This window comes from Tenrec ecaudatus, chromosome X, assembly GCF_050624435.1.
Source record: "Tenrec ecaudatus isolate mTenEca1 chromosome X, mTenEca1.hap1, whole genome shotgun sequence".
NCBI lineage: Eukaryota > Metazoa > Chordata > Mammalia > Afrosoricida > Tenrecidae > Tenrec > Tenrec ecaudatus.
In genome coordinates, this window is record NC_134548.1 from 131,561,295 (window position 1) to 131,577,661 (window position 16,367).

The window sequence follows — 16,367 nt, forward strand, 5'->3', positions numbered from 1 at the left end:
ACCACACCTCCACTGAGCCTGCACTGAGCACAGCCTCTCCTGTCCCTGTCATGACTGCTGAGTTATGGACATCTGTCTCTGAGGACAGGGTACCTGAGCCCTGGCCTGAGAGCTCCGGAGCTGCTCCCAGCGGGACGCCTCAGTGGGGACCTTCTGCAGTGGGCATCTGGGGATGTACATGGGCATGTGGCAGGCCCCAAGGCCACGGCAGGTTAGAGCTAAGCACCTGCAGAGATACAGGGTCAGGAAGCATATAGCCCACCCTGCCTCCCCGGGGTGGAGGCACCAGGCCCCTGTCCTCGTAGGCAGGAAGGACTCGAGTGTCTGCTGCCTCCCTGGACTGTTGTACAGCATGTAAACTCGGGGCCCTGGGAATGTGGGGAGCCCGGCTGGGCCCACAGGAGTTCAAGGCAGCTCTGCCTGCCAGAGAGCTGAGAGTATGGTGGGGGCATCTTGGCCGGTCCTTCCGCTGGGCTTCCAGACTGAGCCCAGGAGCCAGGTGCTGCGGCTCCTTCCACAGAGCCCCCGTGTGGCACCCACAGTGACCATGTGGGGCTCCTGACCAAAAGCCTTGAGACTGGGTCCAGGCAGAGGCTGCTCTGGGGAAAGGCCTGGCTGTTGGAACTGCAGATCTTGGAAAGCTGGGTGGAGCATGTTTCTGCTCTTCCACTCCCAGGCTCACCCTGAGTACGGCTCTCCCCAGAGGCAACTGCTTGCTTTGCTGCGCTTTCTCTGGCACGTTCTACCATCCTGCTGTCAGTGCCTCGTCTGTGGGCCCATCACCATTGCAGACCAGCCCCGTGTCAGAACCCAACCCCACGACCTGTGTCCTCGGCCGGAAAAGATGGATGCTAAAAGGGCCTACTGCCAGAGGGCTGCACTGTGGACAGTCAGAGCACAGAAACAAAATTCATCACCCTCCACATGCCAGGTATGCTCGGGGCCGACCCTGTGCTTGGCTGTGCCTGCTGCCCAGCACAGGTGACGCTGGATTGACCAACATGAAGTCTGTTGCCATCTGTCATGCAGCAAACTGATTAACTTGATCTTTCCAATAACCAGGGATCACTTTGTCACTGTCTATGGAACTTTGTTCATTCTTAAAACATTTCAAATATTTTTGCTGCTCTGTTGAACACCTAGTAGACTGCAGTATCATCTCCAGAGCCCTTTGATATGCACCAGGGGACCAGAATGCACTGGGTGTCTTGCTTTCTTGCTCCGTCTGCTTTCATTCTGTGGGCTGGAGCCAACCAGCACTGTCTTGCATGTTATCCTGCATAAGGAGATACACAATTGGTAATTGTGCTTTCGTTCTTTTGAAAAATCATAACTAGGGTACCCTGGTGGGGCTCTAAGCTAAGTGTTGGACCTCTATCTGAAGTCAGGGGTTCGGATCCACCAGCCACTCCATGGGAAAGCGGGTGAAACTGTTGTCTCCACGAAGATGTATGAACTTGGAAACCCCATATAGGGTAGTTTTGAATCAGAGTCAACTTGAGGGTCATGGGTTTGAGATTTGGCTGGATATCCCTGTTCTTTACCTGTCGATTTTAGCATGGTTTTAATTGCTGCAGTGCAATCCTCTCCTATGATATCATACCTTATACAATGTAATCTGGAGTGTTCATTTTTATTTTTTTTAACCATTTTAATGTAAGAATACGTTTACATGAATATGCCTTAGCATTTCAGGTAATGTCTGCGAAATATCACTGCAGGTTGAGCGAATAAGGACAACACTGAGACTACTGATGCTTTGTCTCTGGTACAGTTATTGGGAAGATATATCACTATGTCAATCAATATACCAAGCACATAAAGAAGCGTTGTACAATCATTACCACAGTCAATTTTAGAACATTAACATTTTTCTTGCACTCCGTGGTACTTACCCCCCCATATCTCCCATCCTCCCCTGCCATACACCCAAGAAAATACTAGACCATTCATTGTCTCTATAGGTTTACCTATCCTGGATTTTATGTGCGAAAACATACAAAAAATTAATAAGAGAGCAGGATATCCAACCTTTTCTTGGTTATGATCCTATGACATTCTGGGAGAGACTAAATTCTTGATGAGTGATGTCAAGAAGGTTAAGAAGAGGATTATTGTTAAGAAGCATACCTGGTGCCACACTGTGGAAAGATGGTATGTGGTGTGTGTGTGGCAAACACAGGACTGAGCCAAGTCTGCATGGCTTGTTTGGGCGGAGTGAACGCTTGTGTTGAGGTACACGGCTGTCAATAACAGGAGAGGTATCATCTGGGGAGAGGACACGTTGATGGAGTATTTGGAGAATCCAAAGAAGTACATCCTTGGATCAACAACTCTTTGACCTTGGCCCAGCGTGGTCAGCTGCTGATATCCAAATTGAGCTATTTTTCTAGGAGGTGAGGAGGTTCCACCAGCTGTGTCAGGGCCTGCAGTGCTTTGGAACAGGACACGTTGGCCTCACTTACAGAGACATCCACCCTGTGCTCACTGCTTGTTGCACCAGGTATAGCGGCGTGGGCTCTAGGGACAGCCCCCAAACCCTGGCCCAGATCATCCAGTCCCAGGGGTCCCTTGCCTGTCCTGTTCAAGTGACCACAAGGTGTCTGCGCCAGGGCACGCCTGCCCCTTGAGTGGTTCTGCAGTGAACCCTGGGAAGGCACGGTGTAGACACTATATCCTGCAGAAACGTGGCGGGTCAGGTGCCCTGTGGCTTCACCCGGTATAATGGGAGCAGGTTGGCCTCTGCGCCAGGACACAAGTCGGCTTTCTGGTGAGGATGCACTGGTGCGCCTGGATGCAGCAACAGGGGGCGCTCTGCACAGGCGCCTGGAACCACAGAGGGCGCTGTGGGGCAGAGCTAGCCCTGGGGACTTTCTGGGTTTGGAGCCCTCTCTTTGAGCAGGAAGTGGTCACGTGGGGGGTTGGCGCATGCGCACTGGGTTGGTCGGCTCGGGGGCGTGCTGACAAGGTCCCGGATGAGGGCACTGGCTTCCGTGCTCTCTGAGCAGAGTTGAGGGCTGAGGAGCAGACATGTCGGCCACAGGGGAAGGCGCCGGTGGGGGGAGCTCGGACGGAGCAGGGGCAGGAGTTCCGCCCGGCCCTGATGGGCAGTCCGGTCAAGGAAGAGCTGTTGACCCAGGTGAGCAGGGGGCCCCTGAGGGCGCCAGAGGCCACAGATGTCCTGATGGCGCTCCAGGCCATGTGGGACAAGATGGCGCCAGGGGGCGCCCTCACGGAGCTCTCAGTGGCCGCGAGCGTCCCCTAGACCTGGGTCGCCGCACCTGGAGCCATTGGGGTGGACTTGCAGTGGGTGTGGGGGTTGGGGTGGTTGCACGTTGGCTGTGGGAGGGTGTAGGCAGGGTCGCAGGTGAAAACCCTGGTCGTCAGAGTGTCCAGGAGCCACTGACCATCTCTGCCTCCCCAGCTCCGCGGGTGGTGCCGGCCGAGGGTGAACCCGGGCCACGTGGGCCCCCTGAAGAATTGGTGCCTGCACCCGGAGCCCCAGAAAACCGAATGCTGGTGTGGTATCCTTTTCAAGGACAGATTTTATCCCTGCCCAGTCCGGGATGACGACCGAGGGGTGAGGGTGTCTAGAAGGACCTTCTCAAGGAGGCCGTGGTCAGTGGGAGACAGTGCAAGAACTGGGGTGCTGAGGACAGACAGTGAGCGGGGAAGCTCTGACTGGATGGCAGGAGATGGGCAGTGTGTGGTATTTGAGGGTGGGGTGGGGGTGGTGCTGCAACCCTGCGAAAGAGGTAGGGAAAATTCAAGGGCCGCGTGAGCTGGACAAGGGTTGGTGGAGGCGGCCTGTGGAGTGGGCATGCCTTGCCTCAGCTTGTCCTGAGACGACAAGTAGTTGGGGCAGAAACCAGTGTCGAGTGATCCCTTAATCACGTACCTGCAGCACTCTGAACGTCCCAACGGAGTCACCCCTGGTAGCAGAGTACGTTCGACGCATCGTGACGCGAACTACCCGGAACGCTGCCCCGGGGGTTAATAGGGAAGTTTCGATTCGGGGCTGCGTCATAAATGTGTAAGTTTCTGAGGGGAGCCGCCGTGGGCGTGGGAGGCAGGTGCTTGGGCGAATATCAGTCCCGGGGGCGTTGTGGTGGACACGAAATGCAACCCCCCCCCCCAATATCTTAAGGCTGTCCATTTTTACGGGTCAGAAAGCTTGACCTCTCCCCGTGGAGCACTGGTGGATCTGCACAGTGCCCTGTCCTTTAGAAATGCCAGACCTTCATCTCTACCCCACAAGGGGAACCATACTCTTTGGCCTAAGGAAGGGATGGGGCGCACTGGACATGGATGACATTGCCCATCTGGAATGTGTTTCTCTTTCCCCTCACTTTAGCAGATGGACTGAGGAAGACCCTCTTCTCTTACGAACTTCCACCAACTGCTTCCTGGAACAACTTGACCTGGTGATGCACAACATTCCTGCCCCTTTGTCTCGGCCTGTGCGAGCTACCAGCAGGGCAAGGAGGGGCAACACCTAAGATTCGCTCCCATCTCAGCCCGTGGATCCTTCCCGGGGCACTGAATGCTCTGGAGCAGTTTTCCAAGAGGGGCCTAACCCTTGAGCTCCGTGGGCCCAGAGCTTTGGTTTTCTTGTTGCTGGGGGAGGAAGGGGCTTCACTGTTTGTCACTGCAGGAATTAAAGCTGAGAGCCACTTCCTCACATTGTTGTTAGAGGGCAGTTTCTGGGACTCAGATTTTCAATTCATTCAATAAAATGGAGGTCAATTTAGAAAATGGAAGTTTTTTTTCTTTTCTACCATATTCATTTTCAGCAATCAGGCCTGCAAATATTTAGAATTGATTTCCATCGCATACCTGCGCCTATGCATTAGTGCATGCATCTGTGTAGGAAGTATAGTTTGCCATGGCTAACATAAAAATTTTATTCTGCATATTAGACTTTTCATAAATTTATATTTACCTGTTAGCCCTACTTGTTGCTAAAACATCCTAAAAAAAACGGTTTAAATATAGGCTTACAGGAGCATTATCATGGATTTGATGGGTACAATATGCAACAAGCCACAGTGAATGAAAGTAGGTTAATTGAATGTATTCAGGATTCTTTAATATAAATACCAGCTCTGAGTTTGATGGTGGGGCAGATAGTTTCTTTCTGAACAGTGAAACACGTATTTGAGGATTTCTATGTACGGTGCGCAGGACCATTATATTAATGATACCACACAGATTCGTCCTGGTAAGAGGTTATTCCCAAACGCCCTGATCACTGGTCTGAAAATGATATAGAATGATGGCTAAATAGAAGACTGAAACTAATTGTCCAATGGTGATTGAAGTATATTCTACAGGTGTACCTCCAGTTTGTGTTGGGGTACGTTCAAATTCTGCAGCTGAAATTCAAAATGAGTTTTGGAGATTTGGAAAATTCCTAGAATGAGAAGGGAGTCCACAGGGACTCAGACGACACCAAGAACCTTAGGAAGGGATGGTAAAAGGGTGTATGCCGACAAAGTATTCTGGTTTTGTGTGTGTTGGTGTATTCAGCAGTTGGTGGGATGTGTTCCTGAGTCACCTAATAGCAGCAGCAGGAAGATGAGCTTTAGTAGGAAACATTCATCCGGACATTCCTCAAAAAGCAAACCATCCTCCCTACTATGGAGTCGATGCTGACTCACAAGTCACCCTATTAAGACAGGACAGACTTCCTGAGTGAGTTTCTGAGACTAATTCTTTGTGGGAGTTGGAAGCCTGAACTTTTCTCCCACAGAACGGCTGCTGGTGGTTTTCAAGGCTGAGCTTTCAGACGGCAGCCCAAGGAGCCATCCCTCTGCCACGAGCACTCACTGCACAATCCTCGGAGGTCTTTAAGAGTGTTAGTAAGGAGGAATGGTTTCTTATACAGAGCCTGAGATTTATTCTGCTGGGTTATTGGAAACTGTTTCCTAGAGAACAGGAGATGGACTATTGATAAACCTGTCAATAATTTTAAAGAATTTAGTGAAAAGTGGAAAATTCAATGAGTGTGGTTTTATCAACAGAGAAAACCCTCCTATTCATTCTCATAAATCTATTCTGATATAAGAGATATTTGGAAAGAGATTTGCAATTACTGAGGTACCTCCAAAAATATTTGTTGTCATTGAAGGACATATTGTATAAAATCAATTACTATAACTGCAAACATTATTTCCCACCAAATATTTCATGTTTCTCCATGGTAATTGGAGAGAGTAGCAAATTCCTCGTCTGACGTGAATTGGCAGATAAAAAGTATTCAACCTCCATCTAAGTGGAGATGACAGTTAATGCAGCAGAAATTAACAATGGGCAAAAATGTGTGACTGATCAGAACTTAGTTCTTTCAGAGGAAATGCAATGTAGAGCTATGATAACAATAGGATTTGTGGTGTAAACAATGTCCAGACAGTTACCTAAGTTTTATCACACTGAGATTATGGATTAGACAGCAATGTCAATAATATAGGGATTGATCATTTACAAGAGGGAGTGGATTAGGGGAATGTTTGTCAGAAAATTGTCTTTCAGTTGACAGGTGGTTTTTCATATCCCTACTTATGCTGTAAGTCAGTATAAGAATTATGATATATCCAGATTTGTGATAAAAATGTCGTTTGTAATTCGTTGTTTTGGACTTATTTCTAAGGTTTTCCCTGTTTATAATGTTTTGTGCTTAATTTGAAGTGGTAGCCTGAGGTGCGGAATTGAATGAAATTGGGAGCCATCTTTTTAGCTATAATTGCATGTTCCATGTATTTAGGGGCCATTGTAGTAGAGCCTGGGTGGACTGTAGCTGTAGCCACTGAAGAAGGAATTACCGGAGGATTGGCTGTCTAATATCACGGATATAGGTGTACAGTGCATGAGTTTCAGATATTCTGTTGACTTTCTCTTTATTGAGGGAGAATAATGTTGGGAGAACTGATTGTGTTTCGAAGAGTCAGTTCTTTCCTCTGGTGGAGAAATTGTTTATGTTCATGAGAATTCTGTAGGTGTTATTTTCTTTGTATAATTTTTGTACCTGAATAATTGTGATGGAGGCTGCTGTCAGCGTCTTCATCGTTCTCAAAATCACTAGGCGCGTTAGGCTAAAGAATGAGGATCTGGTAGTCAATAATTTGGGACTGTCGTTGGTAGCCAGCTTTTACTTGTCCAATCTATTGTTAAAGCTCTGCTTTATATTCTATAGCATGGGCGAATACTTTAGCACTCTCATTTGATTTCCCTGAGCGTCAGTACTCTCTAACACAAAATCAAAATGATGTCTCTAAGGGGATCTAGAGATATATATCAACTCTGGATATTGGAATGAATCTTGACCCGCCACGTTGTTCTAGCCCCAATCAAAGAGCAACCAGTCCTTATGCCATGGCCTTGTTTGATCCTCGATCGAATGGGGAAATCAGTGAAGAAATTGCTATCGCAAAGTGAAGAAACTAGATGGCGCCCAGGTATGAGAAAAGATAGCATCTGGGGTCACAGAGGCTTGTCTTCAAGGATGCAGTATGTAAGTGAAGTGTCAACTATGTCCCCATGGAATAAACACAGCAGCCGGTGTGATCCATGTATCATAAATGATATAATCCAAATCTGAAAGAATATTTGGTATCAGATAATAAATTGTGAAGACATGGTGGGGAGAATCTCTGAATGACCATGGAAGAGTACAAAATGCATCTCATGTCCCATACATAGATGAACCCTCTAACAAATGTGTTCTGAACCCAGACCAGGGATGTGTCTATGGGTGCTGCCATGGAGAGTGCGTTTGAACAGTTGCTATGGCAGAAGTAGGTAGGTTACCATTGTTGCAGCTGCTGTGTCAGTTTTTCCCACTCAGGGCCTTCCTCTCTGTCACTGCCCCTCTATGTGTCCCAACCATGCTGCCCATCTTCAGGCCCCGGACATGTCTGGACATGTCCTGTCTGAAGTTTACAGGACAGACTCTCGCACTCCTTGGTTCTCACCAGCATGCTGGCTGCACTTCGTCTCAGACAGTTTTGTTTGTCCTTTTCGCAATCTGTGATACTTTCAGTATTTTCATCAGCACCACCATTCAAGCACATCATTCCTTCTGGTTTCCTTATTCAATGTCCAGCTTTCCCAAGCGTATAAGGCCATTGGAATTAAAATGGACCTTGGTCCCCAAAATAAATTCCTTACTTTTCAGTGCTCTGAAGAAGTCTTGTAGAAGCAGGTTTACCCAATGCAAGGCGCCCATTATATGACTTGACTGGTGTCCATGGCATCGATTGTGGATCTGAAGGAGTCCAAATGCTTGATATCATTAATCTATTCTCCTTTCATCCTGACCGCATCTCTCGGTCAGTTGTGAAGACTTGGGTATTATTTACGTGCCACGGTAATCCATACTGAAGGCTTTTCTGAGATACGATGTATTCCAGAGGTCAGGCACTGCACCAAACCTCTGTCGGGGGTACAAACACTCTCACGTGCATCCCATTTTACAGAAGAAAAGCGGAGAAAGGAAAAGAAGGCCCACAGGCTCAGAGCTTAGCAGGACTCCAGTGCGCCGCACAGCTGTCCTTACCATCTGCGCCAGCATTTGCTTCAAGTCCTGCCCAATTCAGCAAACAAGATGGTGTCACCTGCAAACCTCAGGTTGCTAATAAGCCTTCCTCCAATCCTAATGACTGGTGCTTCATAGAGCCCAGCTTCCCTGATGCCTTGCTCAGCATACAGATAGAATAATTAGGGTGAGAAATACAACCCTGACACACACCTTTCCTGATTCTAAACCGTACAGGTGGGACGGACCCATCGGTGCTTGCGAAGGGCGGGGTCTAGGTCTGCAAGTTTCACAGGCGCTACTCTCGCCTTTTGGCTGGCACTGTGCGGCCACCATCTTCCCTGTGGGCTGGGCTCCGAGAGGGGCGTTTCCCCTGACAGATTCTCGTGCTCTGGGCCTTGTGGAGTGGGTTTGCGCAGGCGCCCTACAGGCCCCTCCCATGGCGCTGGGCGTCTCAGCCTGTTGAGCGTGCATTTCCTGGGCGGTGGCGGAGGCAGCAGCAGCAGCAGCAGCAGAGAGAAGGACCCGCAACATGGACTCCGAGGGAGAGGGCGCCGGAGGTGGCAGTAAAAAGGACTCAGTGGACGACGGCCAGTGTGCTTCCCACGGCCCCGAGCGTGGGGATGTGGCCGAGGGTGCAGCGGGTCAGACCCCGGGTCCCCGGCCTGCCCTGATGTCTGGTGGTGACCAGGCTTCAGGCGTGGCACCTAGAAGCATCACTTTGATTGAGTTGTATCCTTTCTCTGGGCCCAGGTTCCTTGGGGGAGGGGGTGTGTGGCATTCAGGTCAGGAAGAGGGGCGTGGGGAGGGTCACAGCCAGCCTCGTGGCCCCTTAATGTCGAGCCAGCATCCTGACCGTGCCGTTCCAGTCCTGCACAGAGGCCGACATCGCCCTCAGGACCCTGCTCCCAGTGATTGAAGGCCTCTTTGGGATGGTCGTCAAGGAGCTCTCTGTGAATGGCAGCGACCTGACTATGTGAGTTTGCTGGGGCCGGTAGCGCTGGGTGGAGGGGGGTGGGGAAGCAAGGCCGGGCTCTAACCCCTGTGTCCTCCCTTCTAGTCACCTGACTTCTGATGACTCGAGAAGGCTGCAGATGGCCGTCATAACCATGGTCAGGCACATCAACCTGCTGTCCCGGGCTGGGTGATCCTACTGGGCCAGCTTTCTCAGGAACCTGTGGTCCAGCAAGGATGGCTGAGCCTCTGTGTGCTGTCCCTCACTGTTCTGTCCCTGTGAGGCTGGAGGAGGAAGAGTGGGGTCGTAACGATCTGTCCAGCACAAAATAAAACTGAGATTCTATAATTCAGAGTCAGGCTCCTTTCTATGTGGCGGTGCATCCAGGGGCAGAGGGCCTGGCGCTCAGATATGCCTGTGAGTGATCCAATCCGAAGACCTTAGGGGACATGCACGACAACAACGACCACATCCAGGAGTGCCCCTCCTTTCAGCTTTCCCTGTACAGTCTTCCTGAGTAGACATGGTCTGGAAGTGAGGGTTTGGTTGGGCTTGGTCAGCATTCAGGAAACGCACACTTGGGAATATTTGGTCTCTTAACCCTTCTGTCCCATTCAAGGGGCCCAGGTGTCGGGACGGCTTAGGATCCGGGCTGCTGATTGCAAGGTGTGTGGTGCCATTTACCAAGCATCCTCTCTGCAGGAGGAAGGTGAGGCTGCCTTCCCCAGTCAAGATGAAGAGCCTAGAAACCCGAACAGGCTTCCACCCTCAGGTCATGTAATTTCAAATGCAGTCTCCTAAGCAAGGAGGTGGAGGGCCTGTTTATTGCACATAATCCCTGCATCACCGCATTGCGGGTACATCTTAAAGGACACATGCACAGGGGAAGGACTCACCTCAGCTGGGGTTAGTGACTATGGTAGGGGGAATGTGAGGATACTGGTCAGTAACCATGTAACATTGTTCTCATTCCACCCCAAATCAACAAACACTTCTACAATGGTGCACTGTGAACCAGAATGGAAATTCAGTGTCAGAGGTGGGGGAAGGGAAGAGATGCCTGTCTCAGAAGAGGATTTCACTCTCACAGGCACTTAAACCAGGTGGGGCTACCTAGTACTGCAAAATGTGCTTCACCTTACTTAGGTAGACCCCCAGGAAACGTGTAGAGCATCTTTTGTTCCTGCCGGGTACCTTTGTCTAAGTTGCTATGGAGTCCTTGGTGACCCAGGCTGCATGCTTATGGACTACAGGATGTTGTACTCTGGTCCTTCTGAGGCGCACAACATCTCCCATTGGTCACACCAGGGAGATCTGATATGGAAACCCCACTAAGGGCCTGGGTTTTACTAAACACACAGGTAGCAGATGAAAAGATCTGAAAAACTCACTTGTACTAAGTCTGCATCGTCTCAGTGTGAGAAGCAGGAGGCTGCTGTCCTAAGGTTATGGCACTCAGAGTCTTTGGGCTTGGGTTCAAAGTTCTGGCTTTGAGGGCGCCCTACAAAAGGCAGCTCAAGACTCCCCTAGAAGAGGACAAAGCTGCAGCAGCAGCACCATGATTCCGTTGCTGAACAGTTAAGTTGCTACCATCTTCTTTCCTCTAGCAAATGGAATTCTTCGAACTGTGGCAGGAGAGGCTGACTTAGTTACTGTTGTAGCATTCCCTCATCCCACTTCACCTTTTCTAGACAGCACAAACTCCATCTCTCTCTCTCTCTCTCTCTCTCTCTCTCTCTCTCTCTCTCTCTCTCTCTCTCTCTCTCTCTCTCTGTGTGTGTGTGTTTGAGCGAAGTGAGTTGTATAAAGTTTAGAAGCAGTTTCAGGTGTTACAGTAAATGGAACACAAGGCAGAATCCGGAGCCATTTGACTTGGGGTTTGCAGCCAGGAAACGATGAACTGTACGTCTGAGCTGCTGGGAGAGAGAACTCCTGAGAGAAAACTGGCTTTTCAGGCCATCCCCTTCTGCACGCCCTAGTTGGGTCGCCTGGTCGATGTTACTGGTTCACCCCATTGGCTGAATCAAAATCACGACCTGGATGGGCCAATCCACATGCCCCGCCCACCTAGGTGTACCACCCCTTCCTGCCTGGGAGCCTGAGTACAAGCCTGCACTCCAACCCCTATGGCTGGCTAGGCTCGCCTGATTCCCTGCAGCATGTTCCTGCAGGGGCACCTGCATAGAGAGGGACAACTCCCTATCTGGGTCCCAAACTGTATCTTTAGCCCACCATGCTCCCCATGGAATTGATGGCGAGGCCCTAACTCTGCGCTCTTTTCTCCAGCCCCATCCAGGCTGCATGTGAAACGAGTCTTGCGTGGGTAATACCTTGATTCTGGGCTTCACACCAGATTGAGTTGACATCGACGTCTAGTCTGTAACCCAAGTAGGTTTTCTCAAAGGACGGGAGAAGTTTCAGGTCTCAAAAGAGTACATGTTGTTTAGGGAAGCATGAAGCCTTGCTGGGACCCGGAACTGAATAGGGACAACCTCATGGGACTGCGCTCCTGCACGTGGTGATCTGCAGCCTGAGAGAAAGCGGCAGGGCCAAATGTGTGCAGAATGGGTAAAAGGGAGGAGAGAATTCTCTCCGAACTGCCATTGACCAGGAGCGTGGTCCAAGAGCCCAAACTCTATTTGCAAAGTGAAATTCGTCACCAAAGAAAAAATAGAGCTGAATCTCTTGGGGGAAAACTAACACTGAGGCATATATGATGAGGACTAGATTCCCCAATTTATAGCAGAGAGAATCTGGAAAGCTAGCATTCCCTGGTAGGAAAACCTCCACCTTGGTGAGTCAGAGATAAGTCCAAGTACATCATTCTGCTTTCAATATTGTTCCCAGTGATTACCCCTAAGCAGCTGTACTGCCTTAAAGTGAGCACAGGGTTGATTTTGGGTCCCTACAGGAACAGACACCCTGTTGCTACCTCTTCTCGCCCTGTCACCCTGCCCCACTCACACCTTCCCTCAATGCAGGTCTGAGGGTTCCTCACCTGTGAGCTCAGGAGCTGATTGTTAATGACACCCACCTTGTGACTTATGTAATGATTGAATATGCATGTCTTTGGCTACCTGTAAATATCCCATAATAGTAAAGACAGCCTCTCTTCTCTCCCACTTCCACGTGGACCACCAAGAGGGCCTGAGGTGAGCATACAACCATACCATGTGTCTGACTCTTCCATTTAATCTCTCTCGTTCCGTTCCTATTCTATTTGGCTGTACTGTGACATTCATGTCATAACCGTCCAACTGGGCCTACTGACCCTTCGGTTGTCAGAGGTGCTCTCCTCTGGCACTCATGCAAGTGCAGGAGCTTGGCAGAAGGCCACTGGTGCAGAGCACATCCGGACTTCTGGACGCAGCCCCTGCCCCTGAGGGTAGGTGTGCGGTGGGACACCCCGGCCCTGGAAGACACGCAACTAGGGAACACAGAGCCCAGTTTTTTTGGGTTTAATCTCTGGCAAAGCGCACTTGGGGAACCGAGGGGATGCCACGGGTGACGGTGCCTCATCTGCGTTCCTTGCGCAGGGGCTTGTGGGCAAGGTGCGGTGGGGTTCACAGCAAGGCCTACTGGGGGTGGCGAGCTTGTCCGGGCAGCGGAGGATGCACAGTAGCAGGAGGTCAGGTGCTGGGTGGACAGGCGCCTGTAGAGATAAAGGGCTCCATAAGTGCTCATTGCCCCCACTGACCATCCCTCTGGATGCACCCAGCACTCACAATTTCACCAGGGTGCCAACAACCTTGAGCTCCACATGCACGGGCACCTTAGGGGTGGTCTCAGCGCCCAGGACCTCGCCGGCCAGTCCAGGCCTCCTGTGAGGAGCGGAAGGGCGCCCTAAGGGTGCTGCGGCTGGTTAAGGGCCATCGGGCGCGGAAGGCCTACCCCACCCTCCCCTCCAAACATCAGCCCCCTTTCCCCCTGGTAGGATACTGGCGCTGCAGCTGGGGCGCTGGCGGGTTGGCGTCTGAGGGCACCACCTGGAGCCCCGTCGGGCCGTAGCCAGGTCGCGCTACGGGAACCAGAGGGGCTGCCCGCCTGGGCCCCTGGTCTCTGAGGCCGAGGCAGGTGGCTCGCGGGCACCCTCGGAGTCGCCACTGCCCATGGCTCCATGCGCCCTGCTGTCCAGCTCGGGTTGGTCCAAGTCCTCGCTGGGGGACTCTCCTTCGGAGCCCCTCGCCGCCATCTGAGCTCACCAAAGGTTCACGGGAGACTGAGGCACTCTCAGTGGCTCTGCCCCGTGTTCACAGGTCTCTGCGCCTACGCACATAGACCCCATCGGGTTAAGACCACGCAATGCTTTCCCGCCAGGCAGCCCACTGCCATGTGGAAGAGGCTGAGACGGCCCCAGAAGGTCCCCCGTACCCCACAGCAGCCCTGGGGTCCCCCAGTGTACCCACCCAAACAGACCCCCTGGGCAGACGGCCAGCTGCAGACAGGGGAGGTGCGCGGAAAGCGGTACCTAATGAGGCTCCACCTCCCAGTGGTCACGTAGGCCCCCGTGGGCCTGCGCATGCGCACCTCCTCAGTCCAGAGTCACGGGGCCATGTCCCACCCTGGCTGCCCAGCCCAGCCCAGCCCACGGGAAGGGAAGACCACGTAGTGTTTGAAGGCGCTGGAAACCCCATTCCTGAGGATTCCTGGGACCCCAGTGAGCCTGCGCAAACAGTCGTTCACAGAACACTGGTTCTGAGGACCAGTGTGTGTGACGGTGGCCAGCCAGGCCTCAGGATGCTAGAAGACCGTGCCCAGGGCAGCCTGGTTAGGGATCTCCTTGGCTTGGGCGCCTCTGCACTGGGCCGTCATGCCCTCTGGGGTCCCATGTTTTCACATATGGGGGCGGGGGAGAGAGACGACAAATGTAGCACTAAGACCTGCTGTTTTCCAGAGAGGATCCTGCTTCTCCCCATGCAGCTCCTCTGTCTGGTGTGGGACGTCGTTTGGGGCATGTGGGTGAGGCATTATTGGGGCAAAGGGGAAGGGACGCCTTCCTGTTTAGGAAGGAAACTGCTCAGAGATCCCAGAAAGGCTCACTGCCATCCACTGGATTCCAAATCGCAGTGGCGCTATAGGACAGAGTACAACTGACCTCATGAGTTTACGAACTCTCTGCATGAGCAGAAACCCACATCTTTTGCCAAAGGAGCGGTTGGTGGATTTGAACTGCTGACCTGTGATTTGGGTAAACTACTAGGCACCAGGGCTGCTTGTTCAGTGGGTGTTGATCTACAGTTCAGGTTGCTTTGAACAAGTTACTGGTCTGGCATAATTCTATCATGTGATCTCCGCCTTCATTCCTATCACCTAGACCACATTTTCAAACTACTGTTCCTTTTCATTTGTTTTCAATTTCTGAATTCCAATCAGCAATAATGATCTTATTTTTATAGCATATGCCTTTTTGCAACTACACAAAAGGCCATTATACACGTGGACTTCTCCGGATGGCATACTCAAATATCCAATTCACTACATCTCTAGGAAGACACGTTCGACATAGCTGAATATGAGTAGCTAACGGCAGACCAGGGGCTCACTGTGGTACAGATCATCAATTGCTCATACATAATTTCATGTAGAAGCTGATGACAATTAAAACAAGCCCATGAGAGCCAAAATATGCCCTTGAGTATATGCCACATGAATTTTTGGATCATCGCAAGAACAGATTTGATTCAGTGAACACTAAAGACAGAAATCCTGATAAGCTAAGGGAAGAACATCATTCATGGAGAAAGCAAAGGTCATTAGAAAGGCAGGATAAGTGGACGTCAGGAAAGACTCTGAAGTGTGCTCTTAAACATGCAGTAGCTAAAGCAAATGGAAGAAATTATGAAGTCAAGAAGCTGAGTACATAATTTCAAATGACAGCTTGAGAATATAAAGTCTACTATTATAATGGTTTGGAGTTAGAATACCAAAAAGGAAAAATACTTTCAGTACAGCTTTAGCTGAAAGAACTGAGGGGACAAAATCAAACCCCAAGTTGCCAACTTGAATGATTCTATGGGGAAAATATTGTGTGAGGTGGGAAGTATCATGAGGCAGTTGTATAACTAGAACAAGGGAATATTGCATCATTAAAATCAGGAAAGTTGGTAAACAAGCGGCCATTCAGCCCCAAAGCAACAATACCCCACATAGAAGAAGTGCAGTAGCCTGTGTGATCACGAGGTGTCGAAGGGATCAGATATCATGCATCAAAGAACAAAAAATCAAATCATTGTGAATGAGGGGGAGAGGAAATTGAGGACCCAAGAACCTACTGTAGGCAACTGGACATCCCCTTACAGAAGGGTCATGGACAGTAGACGAGCCAGTCAGGGTTCAGTGTAGCAACAATGAAACATACAACTTTCCTCTAGTTCCTGAATGCCTCCTCCCCCACCACCCGTTAGCATGATCCCAATTGTACCTTACAAATCCAGATGTACACTGGTACAGATAGGAAGTGGAAACACGGGGAATAGAGGAAAGATGATCCCTTCAGGACCAGTGCTGAGAGTGGTGATCCCGGGAGGGTGAAGAGAGGGTGGGGTGGAAAGTGGGAACCGAATACAAGGATCTACATATAACCTCCTCCTTGAGGGATGGACAACAGAAAAGTAGGTGAAGGGAGACATCACACAGTGTTAGATATGAGAAAATAATAATAATTTATAAATTATCAAGGGTTCATGATATAGGGGGTGTAGGGAGGGAGGGGAAAAATAGGGAACTAATACCAAGATCTCAAGTAGAAAGCAAGTGGTTTGAGAATGATGATGGCAACAAGTGTACAAATGTGCTTGAAACAATGGATGGATGGATGGCATGTGGTAAGAGTTGTATGAGCCCCATTATAATAATTAATAAAATAAAATCAGGAAAGAT